At 43.3% G+C, this 20,368-nt stretch overlaps 1 protein-coding gene across 1 annotated transcript in view; it reads right to left on the bottom strand.

Annotated features, from left to right (window-relative positions):
- The window catches only part of LPP (LIM domain containing preferred translocation partner in lipoma), a 364,090-nt gene extending 363,597 nt beyond the window's left edge, over window positions 1–493 (bottom strand). Inside the window, exon 1 of the mRNA XM_085325128.1 lies at window positions 443–493. The gene's annotated coding sequence lies outside the window, so the exon portion shown is untranslated. The remainder of the gene's footprint in view (window positions 1–442) is intronic.
- Window positions 494–20,368: the final 19,875 nt, after the last annotated feature.

Genomic DNA, 20,368 nt, shown 5'->3' with positions numbered 1-20,368 from the left:
GCTTCCCGCCAGCCCCGCGGCCGCGCCGCCAGCCCCTTCCGCGCTTTTCCCTCTGCCCCCCTCGCATGCCTCCTCCAGCCCCTTCCGCTCTCTCCCTTGTGCATCGCTCCTCCAGCCCCTTCCGCGTTCTCCCCCCTGCATCCCTCCTCCAGCCCCTTCCGCACTCTGACCCCCTTGCGTGCCGCTCCCAGCCCCTTCCGCACTTTCCCCCCTGCCCCCTTTGCATCTCTTCCTCCAGCCCCTTCCGCACTCTCTGCCCCCTTTGCATCCCTCCTCCAGCCCCTTCCGCACTTTTCCCTCTGCATCCTCCTTTTGCATCTCTTCCTCCAGCCTCTTCCGCACTCTTCCCTCTGCATCCCTCCTCCAGCGCCTTCCGCGCTCCCTCCCTTTTGCACCCCTCCCGGCGGCCCCTTCCGCCCCCCCCCGTCCCCGCCGCCCTTACCTCCCGCCGGCCGAGGGGGTGCGCCGGGAGCCCCCGGCTCCGAGGGACGCCCGCGAAACAAAAAGCGAAAGCGGCCGCCGCCGTCTCCCGCCCCGCCGGGCTGCTGCGCTCTGCCCGGGGCTGACGTCAAGGCCCCAAATTCCTGCCTTTCCCTGCAGGCAGATTTGTCCATGTAAGGGCCGGGGAGCGGGCGGGCGCCGCGGGGCTGCCCCCGGGGGCGGCCCTCGGCGGGGCACCTCGGCGCGGCTGCCGCGGCGCCCGGGCCCGCACCCCCCGGCGGACCCCGACACGCGCCCGGGCCCCGCCGCGTGCGGTAGTCAGCCTTCTCGGGGAAGCTGAAGGGCGATTAGCCGAAGATGTTTGAGGGCCTAAGGTTGCCCAGGGCTCCCTGCTGCTTTGGGATACTTTTTCAAGCACAGTTTCCTCTTTTCTTCCTCAACCAGGACATGCAAAAAGATGTGGGGGGAGCTGAACGAGGCTTTAGAGTTACAGAGGAGCTGCCTGCTCAGAGAATCAAACCAAAACCTGTCAAGCATACTAAGGAGAGGGGAAAGGGAAACCTATTTTCTAATCTCTTTCAGTTTGATTGTTTTGTGGCTATTTCTAATGGCTTCAATTAAAATAATTTGGATTTGAGTGTGATTATTTTTATAGTGGAATGTTACCCTTTAAATAGCTATGTTAGAAATTTGCAGTCTTCTGTCGAGTGGCTGCATTTGCACTGAGGAGAAGGCGAAGACAGAAGGGTTACATTGCATTCAGGCTGTGGAGGGGAGACTTGCCAAGACTTACTTACTTGGAAAGAGATTTCTGGATGAGTTTTTAAGTACTTTAAATGTATTTCATTTTGACAATAAAGGACTTTGCTGTGCACYTTCAGAAGATGTGTTTACAGTCTTAACCGTTACCAGCTTTAATATCCACGCTGACAGCCCAAGGAGGGAGTGTTTGCACGTAAGGACCCAAAAAAGGACATTAAGTGCCTGAAAGAATTCAGGAGCTGAAATAGAGCGATGTGATGCAGCACCGCCTCTTCCTTCTCCTGGCTATGGAAGTGTCTAAAACGAGCAAGCTCTTGCTCAGATTGACCTGAGAGATGAGAGGAGACCACAGAAAATACCACCTCATCCCGACGGGCAACCCTTCCTCTGCCATCCTCACAGCAGAGGAAGCAAAACACACCCCGCATTCAGTTCTGGGTGCCACTCCTGTGGTTTCTTCAGTTTTCTGCATTGGGTCCATTCTGCTTCCCCCCTTTATAGGGCTGCTGAATTCCTGTGAAGGGACAGAAAGGACAGCTGAGGCCAGATACTATCTTAGAAGTGCTCCAGCTAAATTTGTATCAGCCTGTCAGTCACAGTCACACAAGTTTTCTAAGCATTATGACTAGAATGACTAGAAATACCCTAGCCTAGTCCTAGCCGCCTACCCTGTGTTTAAACCCTGGTGAGATCCAAAAACAAAGCAGAATAGCATGAGTCACGCAGGCCCCATCTCGTAGGTGTACCCTGGAGTGCCGGTAACTCCGCAATGTCGGGCTGTTGTGAAAGACAGGCACGACTGTATTTTAAAGCGCCAGTGGATGAGACAGCACTATCACTAGGTAGCACCATCGCTAGTCAGGCAGCATAAGGCCGTGTAGACACGGGTTCAATCCCCCGCTCTGGTCTGAAGAGCCCACCTGCCCAGGCAGCACTCTCACCTGCAGACCTCTCTCATATCTATTGCTCCTGCTGCAAGAAAGCRAAACAGAACAGGCAACACCCTGAACACAAGCTCAAATTCAAGTCTCTCCTTCCAGCTGAGTGCTTTGACCATTAGACTGCAGTGTCAGGCACCTTCTCAACAGGACTCTGAAGGAAACCCACGATAGTATTTCCTGCAGCAGAGGTCCAGTGGTCATCATGAGGGGCTTTCTGGCAATAGCATTTGTCAATCTCAGTGGCATGGCTCTTATCAGAGTCATAATTCGTAGTGCTTCAGCGAAGTAGATATACAAAGGGACTGATGTGTGTTTTGTTCTCTGTTTGATGTTTTATTCAAACTTGCAGTGGAGCTTGTGTGATATCAGTGGGTACCCAAGGAAAGCGTCTGAAAACTGAGACTGTTTGGCCCAAGATTAGAGACAAGTGCTCTCCATTTAGCATTTGAGACAAAGCACTGTTTTTCCCTTGTTCCATATCCAATAATTATTGCTTCTTTATCCATCAAGCAATTTTCCAGTACTGTTAACAGAAGAGGGAATACTTTGCATATCCATAGTTGCCGCCTTCAATGATTGCAAAAGTTTTAAGCCTTAGGCCTCCAGAGCATGAAATAATAACTACTACCTCCATTCTGCAAGTAGATAAACTATGACTGAACTTTCACTGTACAGCAACAAGAAGCTTGATTCCCAGTCCCATACCTTAGTAACATGCTGTCACTTCCTTGTCAAGTACAGAATGAATTTTCTTTTTTTTTTCAGTTTCCTATTATGACCAAACTCATACATTTGGAAATGAATTAGAAAATGTAAGGTGTGGCTGCAAAAATCTGCTTTTTGCCTGGGGGGAAAAAAAATACTGGTAATGTGCAAAAGACTGCAAATGTCTTCCAYTGCACAGGCCACTCAGGAGGCAGTAATGCAAAAGTCAGCTTGGGCCAATATTAATTCAAGGAAATGAAGTTTTTTAGTGGTTAAAGTGCATAACTAGAAGCCTGGAAACCTGGCCTCTGTTCCTACTTTTACTGTGTTGTATGATTTCAAACCAGTCAGTTCACCTCCCTCAGTCTCCAGGAGTCCTTATAAATCTGAAGCGTGCATGCGTTCTCTGCTCCAGCGTGTTATCCTCTGCAAGAAAGAGAAACCACAGATCAGGCTACATGCAGAGGGATTCCATGCAAAGTTTCCAGAATGCAGCAAGTGAAAGTTTGCTTTTCAGAGTTTTGGCCCATCCTTTTTGGTGAGGTTTCAGATGCAAAATCACAGAAAATAGGCTTGGGAGAGCCCTGTGCAAGCCATCTTAGTTCATCCCTCTGGTCTTAAGACAGGGTCAGCTTTGTCTGAACCATATCTGAGGTTTGCCTACCTTACTCTAAGGATATCTAGGTGATCCATTTGAGTGCTTCATGATTAGAAAAGCTTTCCTTATCTCTAACCTCGATCTTTTTCGTTGCATTTCAACTTGCAATCAGATTAAGTTGTGGGCATCTGACATATTCCCTCACGAGCAATAATTCCAGAACAACAGGGAAGTTGCTCACTCAGTGAACTAATCCTTCCATGGGTAAAAGCCAGAAAGGCTGGAAAACACACTAAACGTGTTCTTGGGAGAATTGCCACCTAATTTCCAGACAAGGATCAGATCTAATTATCATTAGATCACGTGGAGGCTCCTCTGTCCCAAACCGCAGAACTTTTCACCTAGTTTGCTGTGAGGATGCCTCTTTCTATCAAGACACGCTATGGCAGCATATTTGACCCTTTGGTCATTGAAGGATATTCTTGGAAGCCTATACAAAACCCAAGTCCTCAGCAACAGCGTTCCTGTGGCATTGGGGAAGGAATGAGGAAACACTGGGTTGGATCCTGGGCAGACAGGAGAGAAAAGACTCAACCTGCAAGCCTTAATTCATTTCAGAACAGGATRCGTATTCCTGATTTAGAGATACACACGTACTTGCTGACTGGCAGAAGGAATCTAGGAATAGCAGCAGGCCAAGCTTTGTCATTCTCCATTTTGCAGGTACGCCTGCGTCTAGACAGGAATGCGAGGCATGTACTTGGCAGGCATTAGTAAATTATAGATCACTCATAGTGATCGAGTCTGGGCCAGACCCTAAGGGTATCCTCGCTGCGTAGAAATACAATTTCCACCATTACCACCACCCGTTACTTTCCTTGAGCGTGTCAGAGAGAGTGCCACCAAACCCCTCYGCATCTTTGTACGCGTTTGAGCTCCACATGGTTCACCAGATTTGTTTGTTTTAGTTACACTTGTTTTGTACTTTGAAAGAATAGTAAAGCATTGGAAAAATTGTTAAATCCCAGTGCTGAAAAGTGCAGTTGAGCAGTGTGGCAGTATAGCATACTTAATTTTAAGGACATAATTAAATCCGATTTCAGTCTAGTGAGATTTTAGCTTAGGTTTAAGTGTTCTGTTGAACAGGGGTAGATTTAAGGATTGAAGTATTTTGCTAGATTGGTTCTTTGATTAATGAGGAAGGACTGTTGTTAATGCCTGAAAGAAAGAAATGCCTGGTGCTCCATGACCTCAGGCAAGCTAAAACTAGAGCTAGTCCCCACTGCATGGCCATTTTTCTAATCAAATTTGATAAGATTAGGAAATAAAATTAGCAAAAAAAGTTGACAATTTCATTAAGAATCTTCACATACTCTCTGGGCTTCAATTTACCGGGAAAAAAAAGCAGTTTATAGTATCTCACCAGGGTAATGCRGTGTAATTAAAGCAGAAGTCACTAGGCTTTGTGTATTACACCGTCTGGTGTCTTACAGGATATCTTGCTAAAGAGGAATGCCTCATACATCCAAATTTTAGGAAAGAAATAACGAGGGCTATTTTTTTGAAAGAGAATTGATGAAACACACTAAAGAATTCACATGAATATACAAAGAAGCACTCAAATCTTAAAAGAAACATTTGTAGTAGTAAATATTTTGAGGGACATTTTTATATAGGTCTGACCTCCCCGTTGAATATCAAAGCAAAAATATTGAATGCTCTAAGCAGATGTCTTCTCCTAGTGACAGCAAGATGAGCAGAGACAGCTGGTTAGAAGAACAACAACAACAAAAACACATCATCATCCCTACTTYGGCTCCAAAAAATCTTGGATTTGTTGTCAAGAAAGAAAGCTAAGTATGTAAGAAGCCAAGAAACAGACAAATATTATTGAATCTGGTAGCATTTTAGTCAATGTGCTGGAAATAATTTAAGTAGGGRAAAAACTGGATAAACTCCATTGTTTATTAAAAGAATGCCTCTTATTTCCACAGGGACCTATAGCCCATATATTCATTAACACATTTACAAGACCTATATTCTGAATATGTTGCCTCACACATCAGTCTTGTGKGCTCTTTTTCTGAAGTAAATAAAGTTACAGGACAAAAACCTGTGTACAGCCCTGTAAAGATGCCAACTGTGAATTTGACATATTAACTCTTGCAACCAAGGGAGATGGGCATAGTACAGACATATATAAAGGGATAAGAAATGTTAGGAAGGGAGGAGAAAAGAAAATTARATTCTTCTTGGTGGGAAAAGAGAGAAGTAATTCACAAGAATGGGAAAAGTTGAAACCAAAATTAAAATAGGAAGAATAAATCTTTTTTTTTTTTTTAATAAGAAAAAGCTATAATAGGCAGCAGATCAGAAAGGAGTTGTTTGATAATGCTGCAGCATAAGCCACTGACCTTATGGCCTACATGCTCAGAGCTATTACAATCTTCCTCTTGATAGCTTTCACATGAACAAAAYTGGAATTCTCTGCTTGACCTCTGGACAGCTCCTTTTCCACAAGCTGTGGGCAGACTTGAGGGAATATTAAAAGATCAATGGGAAGAATTTAAGAAATCAAAAGCTGTGCAATTTGGCTAYGCACCAAATAAGAAAAATTTGAGGTGGACTTTTCAGGATGAGTAGGAAGGCCAAAATCCCACATTACAAAATACTGTCTTGTGCAATAGCAAAGATTTGGATTTACTGACTCAGGAGGCTTCTTCCATGGAATGCTTTAAAATCCTTAGCCATCTCCTGCAAAGGTCCTAACCAGTTTAGAGCCCCAAGGAAGCAAAGAGTTTAGCATAGCATAAAGGGTTAAAGTTGAGGGGAGTAGCCGGTGTGACAGACTAGCCCGTACACAGAGGATARTACAGAGGTACAGCCAAAGAGAAAGGACATTTCTACTGGGTCTCTGGTTCTTGACTTTCAGTTTTGCCCATAACTCAACTACATGAGCAGGCAGCACGTGCACTATCATTTCCTTTGTAGGGAGCCAGGGTTAAATCTGCTACTCTGCAACAGAGCAGATGTGGGACCTTGGAAAAGTTGCTGATTGAGCTGAGCTGGAAACAGTTTCCTCCATTTGCCAATATCTTCAAGAGTTTAGAAATTTTTCTCTTCTCTAGTGTGACCAAAACAGGAGTTGTCAATGGTTTTAGAGAGCTTTTTCCCCTTGTAATAGAGGAAAAAAAGCCCGCAACAAAAAACAAATCACCATGCCAGAATCAAACATGGATCAGGGCACAGGTCTGCTTTCTTTCATTCCCCATCCTGCCAGATTCAGCTGCAAGAACTGACCTGTCTCCCAGCCACCCCAGTATTGACCATGTCACAGAGGAAGATCATTTTGGCCAGAAATTCCATGCTGATTCTAAGAAAATGTTTCCTAGAGTGTCTTGCTGAAATGGAGACATTCCCACACACACAACATGAAAGAATCATTTCTCAGAAATAAACATTTTCTAATGAGAAACATTTATTCCAAGTGTTCCTTCCCCAGTGACTCAGGAACTCTGTGCCTCAGTGCACCAACTATAAAAAGATGATAGCACTTCCCAGTCTCTGGGAGAACACACTTGGATAATAAAGCAATGAATCACTACCTGTATCAGTTACTATAAGAGCTCCATTTACCTTATAACATACAAATATAGACTGCATGAAAAATTTTTACAGGCACAATACAGCCCAGGTGATTAASTTTCTTGACCAGACTATCTACATACCAAAATCTTTACCTAGCTTGTTGCCACAGAGGTCCTACATCATATCTCACTGAGATATGAGATAGAGTCAGGAGTGGTCTGAGAACGGTCAGTGGGGACTGGTGACAGCATCTCTGCTCACGAGCTGCACCATTCCTCCACGAGACGCTGCAGAGACCCAGCACAYGCCAGCAGTTCTGGGCTCAGCACTCCCCACTTCTTCATTTCCTCACACAATTGAGAATTTGGATCGCCAAGGAGCCAGTATAGCCCTGCTGCCAGTGAGGTGACAGATCCCTGGCACTGGAGCTGCAGTTGAACTGTTCACGAGCTGCTTGCGGCTAGAGAGGAATGTCTGCAGAGAGCTAAACCAGATTGTTAATAGATCTCTTCCAAATTGCTCATCTCTAATCTAACAGACAATTTGAGAGTCAATGTGCACTAGTGGCACCATCTTTTTCCTCCCCTTCAGTATAAATAACTTTTTAGGAAGCACAGAAACATGCACAGGTATTACTGAGATGGTAGCACTGGAGAAACCTTAGGATCTCACTGATGCCTTAGTAAGTATCTATAAGTAGGACTGTCCTAAATATATTCTTTCTCGTCTCCTAGGATGCATGCACTTCAGCTACCCATTTGATACTATAGACATGCGGTTGCACCACAACCACTGCAGCTGCAGTAGCTCAGTAATGGACCAAGCAAGGGCTAGCACTCCAGACTGACCTTGTAAATAGGAAACAACACACTTACAAATTTCTGTTTTATGCAGGACTTGTAGAGAGGCCCCCAAAATTCAGGAAAGATGACAGTCTGAAATCACCTGTATTTTTCAGGCCCACATCCACTGCCAAAAAAAAAAAAAAAAAAAAAAAAAAAAACGAAAAAAAAACCGAAAAAAAAAATCAGTTGGTATTCCCATTATCCTGCCTACATTTCAGCCTCATAATTCAAGTGTGCAGAATTTCTGGCCACTCTGGGTACCCATTTCAACAAGTTCAACATCTTACCCAGCATAGGCTGAAAAATGTCACTTTTCTCCACTRTTAAATCAAAAGCTGGCTCCACCCATATGTCAGCTGTTTACCATCCTCTGTTTTCTCCCTTTGGGCAGCTGACCAGCGATAATGACCTATATCCCTGAAGTATTTGTATATAGCATCAGAGAGGAGGAGTGTTTAAAGCAACAAGMAACTTCAGAACCAACCATTCCCATTCTTATCTTATTATGATCAGAAATCCATTTAAGTCTTTGCTTGTGGGAACACAGCAGAACCAGCCARCTCAACATTTTGAGTGTTCAAGACTTCATCTGGCCCCTTTTTGCTCTCGCTTTAGCCCACTTAGACTGGTTCCAGTGCTTTCCAGTTAAAGCTACTCATCCTCTTCATCCATGCTTTACCTTCAGGTACAAATAAGAAGCTACTCAGTCTTGCTTCAGGCGTGTTGGCTCTGCTCTGGAGATGCTTAGATGAGGTACATGTGGTACCAGAGTGCCTAGGGATAAGCCAAACTTCACAAGCAGAAGCACTAAGAAAGCCCCGGGCCATTTTCACGGCYGCCCAGAGCACTGCACTCGTTGCCATCGCTGGTGTTCAATGCCGACACAAGCTCCACATGAGGATCTCAGATTGGTACACACCCTGCGTCAAGGTGTGTCAAGCCTCACCCTACGATGAGACAGGCAGACAAACGAGAAAAATATGGCCCTGGCCCCTTCCTGGGATTAGATCATTATAATGGGTAAATATTTTCCTAGATAGAGAGCTGAGATAAAGGGCTCTCCTGATGTCTGAAATGGAGTCTGAACAAGACTCAGAAGGACTATCCCTGCTTTGTAGTTCCCAGCAGTGTCTGGGAATGAAATGGAAACTTGTTAATAGCTAAAGATGAAGAAGTCACATCTTGCAGAATAAGATATTTATTGAATAACAATAAAAACATTAGAACTGTAGCTCAGTTTTAGTTTACAGTAAAATTGTTCACCCATGAACACACGGAATGGATTTAGCAGCAGGTGCCAAGGGTTAATTCCCAGACATCATTACAGCTCTGCACCATTCAGTCTAAATATTTACTGAAGAGTAAAGAAAAGTGTCTGAGCTGTAGAGGCAGAGTCCCAGAGACCGGCTTAGTAAAGTCTCTTTAATGAGAGCCTATTGCTACACAGAAAAATAGCTGTGATTTTTTAAAAATGAAAATCAGTGTTCTTGTGCTATAACAAATAGTGATTAATCATTCCCTATTCCTTTTCTCTGCATTATTCATGATTTTCAGACCTCTGTTAATATCCTCTCTCCTGGCGTTCCAATCCCACTGTGAGCTTTCTCAGTCTGAGGGCTTTTGAATCAGAGGAGCTGGCTCATAATCCTCCTTAGTGGAAGGTTGTTTTTGAGGAACAAATCTGACTTAAATCTTACTTAATATCCAGGAATGCTCTCTGGTATTTGACCTYTTCGTGGCTGAAACAATATTCTTCAGACACAATAACCTTGGTGTTTCAAAGCTGTAACCAACACCTGTGGAGCTTTCAAACAAACAGGCTCAATGYCCCTTGATGTGTTTTTAGTTACTACTCCCATGTTTGATTTGCTTTGTAATTATATTTACAAAATGTGCGATGGGGTTACACATGGGGAAAAAAATCACATTTCAAAATGGGAGGGGATTTATAGGAGCCGCAAGACAAAGAAAAACCCACCTTTCTTTCCTCATTGTTTTCTTTGGAAACCGGCCTCTGAAGTTTCCTTGTCCGTAATACGGGGATTTGTAAATAGAACAAAGAGCTTCCTCACTCTGAGCCTCATTATATAACCGCCAGTGAAGTCATGTTGTATCTTCACATTCAGTTCCCTTGAACTTTGCATCTTGCTCCTCCTGAGAACAGTCCTGCATGCCAGCTTGAACAGATGTGGTTTCCTTCAGGAAAAGTTTTCTGTTAGGGTCATTCTGACTTCCCTTTCAGAGCTTTCCAGCTTCATGCGCTCTTTGCTCAGGGGATTACTGCAGTGACCACTAGCTTCATGTGCTGCTGTTAAGCTTCTCTTCACCTGCTGGCTGAGCTGAACGAATACCAAAATCTCTGATCCACAGAAAAATCTGACATTTCATGTTTTCCTGAATGAAACCGGAAAGTTGCAATTTCCTTTGAACCCAAATTCTGAAAAACGCCATTTGAGACAAAGCAAAAAGGCTTCACTGAAGCCTTTTGTTTGGATGTTATCTGCGTGTTTTTAAATGAGAAACAAGTTTAAAATGCGTCAGCTTCTAAGTAGTCTCAAATACACCCAAACAGCATCCACTGTTCCCAAAGACTTCCCAGGAGCTGCAGAGCCTGCCAAGAGTGCTCTGCCAGAGCAGCAGAATCGGGGAACACGGTTGAGATGTGATACTGAGCAAAGTGGAGGTTTGTCTCACCCTGCAGAGATATKTCAGTATTGTTGCTGCCTCGATGCCACCAGTGCACCTATATACTCTGAATTTGTAAGCGCCTAAACTCTTGTCCTTTCCAACATCACTGAAAATAAAGGCTTCAACTGTATCTCACTGTAGATACAATTCAAAGACAATACAAGTACAAGCCTAGCTATAGTAGGCTGCATATCAAGTGACACTATTTTAATGGTGTGCAACTTTATGAAGTTTTATTTAAATCAGGGCAAAAGGTTGTGCAGACCCTCTCATTTAAGTAGCAGTTGAGGTTTTTTGATTTTGCTGGTTAAAGGTTTTAAACTGAACAAGAGTAAGACATTCTGCAAATGGCAAAGAGCATCAAAATTAAAAGTTCACATTGCTTGAATGAAGCTAAGCTTGTGTGTAGGCAGTTCTGAAGCAGCAACAACATATCAGGAAAAAATGGCCCTACCCCATGAACAAATGAGAAAAACAAAACAAAAAAAACAATGAGCGAAAAGCAGCAGCAGCGGCAGCTTTTCCCTCATGGAAAAAAAGAGGGGTTGGGGAATAGAAAAATGCTTCAAGACTGAAATCTCAGCAGATTCTGAATCAGCCCAACTCCCTTATTGCAACATTTTGCAGGTCTAATAGACACAGAGCTGTTCCCTCACCCCCAAAAAATGAGCAAAAAAGTCACGGAAACCCATCATGCCAATTCTGTGGCTGCCTTCCGGAGCAGAACTTCTCTAAATGTCAGGGTTCCCTTTGTTCTGTGCACACTTCATAATGAATCTATCATCTGTTTGGTAAAAGATCCAGTGAAATATGTAATAAGGTTATCTCACAATCTCTCCCCATTGTAAAGCCATATCTCCTCTTCCACTCATTAATTATTGTCTTCCATTTCCTGTGTCAAGTCTAAATTAGAAAATAAGGACTCCGGACTTACAAAGCTTAACAACTTACCATATATCAGATGAGCTGCGGTAACTCTCCATGTGCTCCCTCTTAGCCAATAATAAACAAAACATGGTGTGATTTTACAGTGCACAGGCTTGCAGTCTGTGCAATTTAACCTTACATCCTTTCAGTCAGCTAAGCAAACACTGACAGTGATAGCTACCACAGCTAAGCTGATGTTCAATACTCATATTGCTAGACTTTGCCTTAAAATTTGGGGAGCAGAGCTCTGCCATTATAGCTTTCTGAAAAACTACAGTGACTTATGTGCTGTCAAAATATGCTAAAACCAAAACCAAGCACAATTACATAATTAGCTACCAATACTCCTTGGTTTGCAGTTTTTCAGGCCTGAACTGCTCAAACTTTGGATCAAGAAGTGAAGCAATCAATTTTTGAAGTGCAAACAGGGAAAAGTTATGTGAGTCTTCTAGCAATTTCAGGCAAATATATCATAGAAGCAGCGTGCTTAGCCTTTTTACTGTGCATCTGTCTGAGGTTCCCAGTAAGATTTCCCTGATATATAGTAAGAGTCAAAACTCTAATCTGTTTTAACTTTTTTTTGTCTCTGCAGCACTAACTTTGAAAAATGGCCTTGTCCCCAAAGAACTGCACACAGTCCATGTAGGGAAGCCGTTAAAATAAATGTATTACATAAAAATACTGCAGAAGAGCTCAGCTCTGAGGATTTGGGAGCCACAACATATAGATATAAAACAGAACAGCTGAAGTATGAGTGGAGGTCAGAAACAGAGAACAAAGGAAGTCCTCGGTCTGGCAATCGTTACACATGATCTCTGAAACCAACAGTTCCTTCTCTGGGCTGCAGCATTTTAACAAATTACTCTTCTCATGCTAATRTCCCTCTGCCTTTCTCCTCGCTGACCTCAATGCACGCTGAGCTGATTTATAAAGTTTCTTCTTTCTCTATATTTGAGCGCTTTCTGGAGGCCTTATTTCTAATGTTTTGCTGCAAGACATCTCACTGATTTATAGAGACTAAAACACAGTCAAGTGCTGCGCTGACTACCCTACCTGAATATCATATTTCCTGCACAGTATGTTCCTATCTCTACCTATGTGACAGATTTTAGATAGTCTGCAAGTTTTTCAAAGAAGAGAGAGTACTTTCTCCGTCTCAGAAAAGCTTCTGAGATATTCAGGAGTAAAAATTTGTTTTTCCACCTGTCTGCCTTACAAAACAGCAATGTCTAGACACCAACTGTGGAAATGCAGGCAAGGAATAATGTACAGATGACAATATGATCCAGTAGCTATAAAAATGCAGACAAATACTAGGTTGTCTCGAAAGGCTGAATCACAAGCAAGATGTTAGAAGAGGTAAGAATGCACAAGATAATGAAGGAGCTCAACTTGGCATTTGTCTGTTTATTCCAGCAGGATATGTGGATTCCACCCTCATGACATCACTGCRTCATCTTGTCTCATCAGTGCCTCATGATGCAACTCATTTCTGCAGTGCTGAATCAGCATCTTTGTGCAATCTCATCTTCTGCTTGGCCACACAAGATGGGGATAAAGGCTGTCCAAAATAGTAGAAAGCCGCTGACCTCTCAAAGGGTCCCCAAAAGGATTAAAAAACCCCACAGAATTATCTCATGGATGCTGCTTCTAAAAAATAAAAAGGGTTATTTTTTTTATAGATAGGATGTGAAGCAACACAGTGCTGTGCTTCAGAGGAGCTCCTATAGGAGACAATAGACTAATACTGCGGGTTGAAATGAACGACTGAGGAATGCCTGCTCTTAGCAGCTGGAGCTCCAAATTAAGTTGCAAAGTACATTTTCCCTTTAACCACCAGGTACTCTGCTGATTCTGCTTACCTCATTCTTCTAGAGGTTTTGAGCTGAAAGTAGGTTTCTTAAAGCGTCATCCTCAGAATGGAGTAGTAACCTCCTGTTCTTCCTGCAAACAAAACAAACAAAAGCTGTTTTCCATTTTCAGCAAAAAAACAAAGGAAAAGAATCTAAAATTTGCATACAAGGATCCATTTACAAGATGCAACGTAAAGAGTAGCTTTATGCTGGAAGAAATGTAGACATACAGAGATCAGAATACACTAGGCCACTAGCCCTGAACCTGTTCTTAGACAACCTCCCATTCTTGAAACACAACCCTAAAAATTTATTGTGTTGCACCTAACTCTGCAATTCTGTACGGAAAGACCAGGGGGAGGAGCTCTTCCTGGATACACCAGATCCAAATACAATCAGAAGCCAGGAGGTTCTTCTCATATTTATATATACCTAGTCCTTTTTGTTCAAGAATTTAGGTCACACGAGTGTAGGAGAGGCAGCTCTGAATCACCTGGCTTTTGCACGTGTTGCCTACAGATTGTGCAAAGGTTTCTGAAGGCAGCTTCCTTTCTAGACACACCCTTTGTTTGCTACTTTCTCTTAGGGCTTTTTCGCAACTCCATCCACTGCCAACATAAATAACCTTGCAACATCTTCCTCAATTTGTCTTGCTTGGCTCTACTGTAAATGTCAACTAGCAACTTTGCACCATGCACTTGCTTAATTGGGCAAAATACCTGCCATTGTAACCCTGCATCTGGACTCTCTTTGGGAGAAAGTTTCTTGGGCATGATAAATGACAGAACCTGCAATTTCATCCTAGTCACGTTGATACCAGATACCARCAGTCTTGCACAGGTAGGAGGGCATACAATTTGCATTGCTAAGCAGTCATCAAACACATGTGAGCCACCAGGAAAAGTTAGGAGGAGTAATTACTAGCAACTACAATAGCTACGCAATGCAATTGCAGTATTTTCTACTTCTTCCAGTGCCTTGCACAGTGTGAAACTTGCACATTTACTGCAGGGGACAGAAGACACTACCCTTTGAATACCTTTTCTCAGCTTACGTGGAACAAGTTGTTGGACCTGGTTYTGCTCTCAATAATTGGGGATAATTAAGATAAATGACTTCTCATTGAAGGGGTTTGACAATAAATGCCCTATGGACAGTCCCTGTAAGCAGACAGAAGATATGGTCACCATGAAGACCCTCTTAACTTCCAAGTCTTGTCCACACTAGAAGATAGATATATAATGCAATGAACAGAATGTACCTAGCAAGAACAGGAAAATGAATGGTTGTACTGTGCAATTCAGCCACTCCACACAGCCCTTGCAGGGCTGAGGGAATAGCACAACTGCCCCAGGACACCTTGCAAATGGTGGGTAACATATCTGTGTCTGTCCACAATTTTGGCATGGTCTACTGCTTGTCTCAGACAGAGCTGTTCTGTGTGTGGAATAGGACAACATGTTGTTACGCTCTTACACTATCTGTGCACATACCATGCTGGGCTGACATTAGCCTTCTGAGTCTCTAATCAGCCTGGCATTCCCAAAGTCAGGCTGTGTGGGTGGTGCTGGTAACAGACTGAAGGGGGGTTACTTTTATCACCAGCCTTGATCATGGGGATTTTCTATTTCATGCTCTAATTTCCTTCAGCTTTGTATTTGCATAAGATCCTCAGCAAGGATAAGTCTGATCTCTGTATGAGAACATCACAGCTAGCCCAGCAAATCCTCTGGCCCTAACTGTCACTTGACTGGGTTGCATTGGCAACATCATGCAGAGACAAATGGAGACTTGAATTTTCCTTAGTGATAGGGAGGTGTCTTGCTTTTTGTATCTCAGTTAGACCCCTAGGCAATGGGCTGGATTACAGCAGCAAATCCTAGTCAAGTGTCTTTGTTGACAACCCTTGTTGCCACAGTAGCCAGGTGCTTTCCATGTTTACTCCTGGTTGCTGAAATGAGAATCATGTCCAGCCTCCAGGGGCTGCCAACAGCCGTTGATTATTAAGAGTGCATTATCCTCGAGGTAGAATGTAGTATCTTGCTCTATCTGTGCATTGCCTGGCAGCAAGCAGCAGCAGAGAAACAGGTGTCTCGCTGTACCTCTAAGGGCATGAATTCAAGTCTCTGTGGCTTGCTGTAGTCTGCTCCTGGTTGTATATAGGTATGTGGTCATTTGGACCCAGGAGTCAAAAATAACAGGTCACAATAGCAACCATGAGACCTTCTGAGGAGTTGGTTATTCACTACAGACACTTGTCTGATAAGCTTCATTAGGCCTCCCTTGACTACATCCCTACACTTTTTGGAGAGGTGGAGGTGATAATCCAGGCAGGACTCAGTTACTCTTAAGGTTTTCACTGGTAGAGTGCCAGAGTCCTGCCTATGTTATCACACTCACCTCTCCAAACTCAGGCCAGGTATTCAATATAGCAGCCACCCTGTATCTTGTTCACCCTTCCATTACCACCCTATGGCCAAGCTCCTTCCTTCCTTTAGCTGCCTCCCAGATTCATTGTCTGCAAGGACAATTCAGCTTCTGAAGCATCCTGCTCTGGATGCTGATCTTATACAAGGTAGACACAGTACAGTATGTACTATTACAGGATGCAATATGGACATGGCGTTGGGAACGATGCTGGCCACAGCCTACTCCATGACCCTCAATCCCTCAAGACACTGCTGGATACACTTCTTGCTAGGAATGGCATGCTCCACCTGCCGACTAGATGCATTCTAGGTCTGTCATTGCTGCATCCAGTGGCTGGCAAGCCAACTGCTAATATTTTTCTGAAAACGGACATAGAAAAATGGCAAATGAAGTAGTGCTGATTAGATCAGAGATGCTTGTAGATGCAAGGAAAGTCACTGACCCATTCCCATGAATGGTCTTCCAGTTTACAGCTGGACCAAATGGATATATTCTTAGCAGTTCATTCACTGCTATCTTATCAGCTGGAAATGTAGTTTTTTCAGATGTTATAGTATATACAGGCTTTAGCTAAGATGTCACTTCATGGAACTAAATGCACAATTGTATTGATGGCAGAAGTCTACAGTGCTTTGTTTTGTATCAGCAAAGCCCAAAAGCCAAGATTGCCTGCCTAAACATCCAAGAAGTAAAACACTTTGTACTTTGCCCAATTACAAGCAACATAGCAGCTTTATCACAAACCAAAATGGCCATTCTCCAAAGCCATATTAATGTGTGCATTAGAAAAAGAGAAAGAATCTGCAGATTTAACTTCCAAAACCTGAAAACCCATGATGAACACAATAGTAGCTTTCCCACTCTGGYGTTGGAAGTAGCTTTCTGCATGTGATTTGGGCATSGATTTTACTCCATAAAAAAAGTGTTATTTTGTTTGRGTTTTTTTGTTTGKTTGGTTTTGGTCCTACCTGACCATTGGGGGTCATGCCACATCTCAACATGAGCATCTCCCTTCCAAGCTGCTGCTTCAATTTCCTCCAAAGAAACATTAAATATTCCTCCCTCTCACATACGTGAGCTCTCTGCCCAAAAGAACAGAGGAGCTGGCTTACCTGGCTCCTATGTATTTGCTACCAGGTAAGCCAGGCTCCTTTGTTGGAATATGAACATTATATGATTCATATAATCACCCAAAATGATGCTAGTTCAAAGGCTAGTTCATAGAATTGCATTCTGGCCTTGAAGCACTGTGCTGCCATACTGGGTGGCCCAGTGTAGTGATGTCTACCCCTCATTGCACAGTCTTGTGCCACTGAGCAAATGAAGTAAATTAAGAAAAGTTTGACAGCTAGCATGAAATKACTGCATATGATAAATGAACAGTCTTAAAGAATATTTATCAGTGTCTTCCCTCTGAGAATCAAGCTAACTGCAATTAAATTCTCTAAACCCCTTTTATGAAGTAATCTATATTTGGGCAAACTGAATCTTAGAGATTTTTCTGTTGGCACAAATACAAAACAAAACCAAGACTCTCAACTCTCATTTCTCACTTTAGACTTCTAAATGCCAACCTTCCTAGTCCAGGAGAACAAAAACAGAAGCTGGTTCTAGAAAATATAATCAGTGTTTACATTTTATTGAACAAATAGACATTGCTATTGGCCCCAACATGACAACAGTGCAGCAAAGACAGCCTTTCATTTCCCTGTGCTTGGCAGAAGGTGTCTGTCTTTGGTTACTCAGCTGAAGTTGACAAGTTGCCCAGTATTTTTATTATCAGGTTGTCAACTCAATCTCACTACTACCCTCTTAATTTAATATTTTGTATTTCAAAATCACGGGTGTGACTCATTGCACAGCCAGAGGTTATAATGAAGTATCCCACTCATCTTTTAGCTCACCCTCTGTTCAAGACAATGCAGATTGCAGAAGGTTTCTGAGGAGGTAAAAGGATTGCAAAAGAGCCGAAGACTTCTTTTATCTAACCAACCTGTGGGCAGTGAAACTGTTTGATAAGAAACTGGCTGGGTGCAAAGGTGGGCATAGAGGTTCATTTATCACTACAGTGAGGGCTGAAACTGATAGAGCAGCTGTAATTGAAGCATCCAAACATAAATCACCTCACCTTGAAGGTGAGGCTGAATAGGAGACGGTAGGATAACAAGCTTCTCTCAAGATCTTCTCTACTTTTTATTTTCCAACAAGACAGATGACAACCAAGTGGCCAGCCACTTTTCAATTAGAAATTCTTATTTTTCGCATCTTATGATTTAAATTGAGAAGTGACTTTAAGTGCAAGATTTTTACTTGTTTCTTCTGCCACTTTAAGCAATCAAGAATCTTGTTCCATTAAAGAATTTTTGAAAAATAAGAATACATATGTTAGCATAAAGGGTCCAATCATCATCATTGTTGCCGTTAGGAACATCTGATACTGGAGATATGTATATCATATATATACACATATCTATCTATCTACATACATACTAGTGAGAGGTAAGGTAGAGCATAATTTTATTGTAAAAACTGTCTTGCTGCTATAAAAATTGTGTGGAAGTCATGGTATGAATTAAGGATTTGTCTTCATGAGAAATTGATTGTACTGCTTCCTGTTATCAACAGCTCACACTAAGCGAAGGAAAAGACACTTTTATCCCGGAGTAAATGTCCAAAGAGCTATTCTGAATCAACTCACTATTTAATTGGCTTCTATATGCAACTCATGCCAACAGCAGAGATGCCAGTTTCATGCTACAAGAGAGCAAACTGCATAAGCTTGAGAAGGTACAAACACAATTTGTTCCCAACAGGATGAGCTTCCAAAGTGAACCTACACAGTGTCCTGGCAAGTCTAGATCTCCTTTCACAGAGGAAAGGATGCACGTCCTACTGCCAGTCAGAAGACCCCAGAGCAGTCAGGCAGCAAGAGCTGTTAGCAACACACAGTTGCTYTAATGCTGGACTGTGAAGCTACAGTAATACCAAAAGTGCACATAAGACTCCCTATCTCTGCAGAGGAGGAGAACTGTGACTCAAAGACTGTCCAGCAGCAGTAGAGAAACTACACCAAGAGTACTTGTTCAGTGCTGCCATATCCAATTTCTGTCAAGTGCAAAATAATAACTATCCAACAAGCTGGGACATGCTTTACCAGCATCAATAGAGATGTGCTTCAGAGCATCCCTCGAGGTAGCAGAGAATTATCTCCATTTTATAAATGAGGTAACTCAGGTATAGGGATTAGAGCCAAAGCGTTCCGACTTGGCTGCCTACTGCTACGTACCTACACCCATATTTATGCAACTGATGTGGCCTGATTTTCAGAGGGGCAGGGCAATAAAAATTTTGGCCTGAGGGATTTGTTCACACACAGTTTACTGGTGACAACGCCCAGGATGGAAGCCTGGTCTTTGCTACCTGTCTCATACCGTAACCACTAAAAACATCCTTTCTAACACTAGCCGACTATTGGCAAAGGTCCCTGCTGTCCCTGTTCACCACGCAGTATCTCAGAATGAGCAACACAGGCTGACTGCCCACATACTCACAGCTAGAGACTTTTAAAGAGCAGCAGGAGGAGTAAAACTGGTATCATTTCTCTGGTACCCTCACTGCTGTTCAGATCCCAGGCAGCTTTGCTCCACTCACATTGCTCTGCTAAACCAAAAATGCTGGCACACAGACCTCTGTTCTGCCTTGCGTATGATATCCTCCTCCTCTCCTCACATCCTTGTCAGTGACCTGCTATCGCCAGAGCATGGGTCCAGTGCAGAACAGGTAACAGACCAGTAGGAAAAAAGGGGGGTGGGAAACAGTTTTGTAGACTTCTGAACTAGTCAGAAACACAAACCAATGAGTTAATTCCAATGCCTCCTCACCTCTCTCCTGCACTCATTTTCTGGGCTTTAATTGAACTTCAAAGAATGTTGCAGTTTACAAGAAACTATCAAGTAAGAAAATTTAGAAAAACCTCCCCCTACACTAACAACCATTAAGTCCCAGGAGGCAGAGCACTTGCTGGCTGTAGTCAAGCCTTGTAATTGTCCCTGCTAAAATCATCCCTGCTAGGAGCTAATATGATGCTTGTCTTAGCTTGTTAGAGAGCCATGAGAGTGCTGCCTTGAGATGTGCACTTGAAAATAAACCTGGTGGTTGGTCGCTACCTGAAGGAAGGAGGAGAGAGGATCAAGACCATAGCTGTGGAACAGTTGCTGGTCAGACCGCTTTAAATCTGATCTGCAATACTAAGCACATGCTGCAAACCTAATGCTGTCAGCCCCATGCACCTCATCTGCCATGGCCTCCCACCCACCACCTGACCTCTTCCTGCCCTTCCCTGCAGTCATACCCTACTCACAGGGTTCCCACTCAGCTTTCTGTGGCAACCCCCTGGAGGGAAAACAGGCAAGAGGAGGTGACAACCTTCAGCGGAGGTTAAGCCTGCAAAAGGAGGAAGCATCAGCTCAATCAGGTCAGCTCAATCAACCAACAGCTTTTGTAATCCTTCTCCCCTGGGTGTCCAATACTATTCTTCCAGTATGTTGGATGCTACCATATGAGCAGCACCCTGTTCATCCTGTCCCTGCC

This window comes from Rhea americana, unplaced genomic scaffold, assembly GCF_003343005.1.
Source record: "Rhea americana isolate MKP2758 unplaced genomic scaffold, rheAme1 scaffold_96, whole genome shotgun sequence".
Classification (NCBI taxonomy): Eukaryota; Metazoa; Chordata; class Aves; order Rheiformes; family Rheidae; genus Rhea; species Rhea americana.
This window is presented reverse-complemented; position numbering and strand designations above follow the sequence as displayed.